Here is a 1,177-nt window from a genome sequence, read left to right as displayed (position 1 = left end):
TAAACTTTGCGTTCTATATGTTGAGTTTAAGGGTAGAGGAACTTTGTACCTTGGATTTATTAGAACATATAGAACTGGGTGGGTTTTTCGGTCAATGGAAGTATAACTTTGGTTCTATAAGCAAAAAACCTCTAATTTCTTCGAAGGAACATTTTAGCACGTGTCGTAAATCGGTACATGCCAGTTAATTAATAAAGTAAATGTGCATGAATATTATTATTATAACAGGGAAGAAGCAGTAACATTTCTACCATTTATTCAACTAGTAGAGAAATAAAAGAATCTCTCTTTTATGAATGGAACTGATGCGTTCAGTTTGAGCTTCTTTAAATGCCATTTATGCTGAGTGGGTGGTAACCTCTAAGTTTGGTGACGAGATCAGCAAAGTTGTTACAAAAGCTAAGCTTTGGAATAAAAAACTGCTCTAACTTTTGAGACAAAAGGTAAAATAACGAAGAGAACCAAAAGTAGGGTGGGTGACGGCACCCACCCTGTGCACGTACATGGATGCCATGTCAATGAAAGGAAATTTATAAATGTATCTTAAATTACAATTTGCTTACAAATTCTTCAGATAAATAACTATGAGTTTTGCTACAGTGATCCAAAATATGGGACCAACAGGAAGAACAGGGGATGTGTCATCCTCCTATTGCATAATGAGCTGGCCATCATTAACACATCACATGCTCCCCATGTTGGTCCTATATTTTAGATGCTTGGGGAATTTTTCAAAACGTAATAAGAGAAAGAAAGCAAAAAAATTTAGAATAGAGTTTATTTATAGCCCTAAATTAGAAATACAAAAACTCCTTTATATATATATATTAATATCATATTTAGATGTTAGACTGAAATCAAAAAAAAAAAAAAAGAAGCAAAAACTGCCCTTAAACCAAACGTTTCCTCCACTAAATAATATTTTCTATTTCTTAAATCTCTCCCTCTCTGTCTTTTGCCTTGTACCCATCAAAACAGAGGACTGATCTGATCTCCCTACAAATCTCTCCTCGCTCCCCCTCATCTCTCGGGTTCTCTCTCCAATTCCAGACAAAAGTCTCAACCATTGTTTTCTTCTTCGTTATTTCCTTTTCTTTGACTCTTGTTCCCCGATTTTTTTTATATTTTTTTATAATTGTTATTTGATCCTTTCTTCGCCATTCGACGCCCTCTGTTT

The sequence above is a fragment of the Asparagus officinalis genome, chromosome 3 (genome assembly GCF_001876935.1).
Source record: "Asparagus officinalis chromosome 3, Aspof.V1, whole genome shotgun sequence".
Lineage (NCBI taxonomy): Eukaryota > Viridiplantae > Streptophyta > Magnoliopsida > Asparagales > Asparagaceae > Asparagus > Asparagus officinalis.
The sequence above is the reverse complement of the archived record's forward strand: the minus strand, read 5'-3'. Positions refer to the sequence as shown.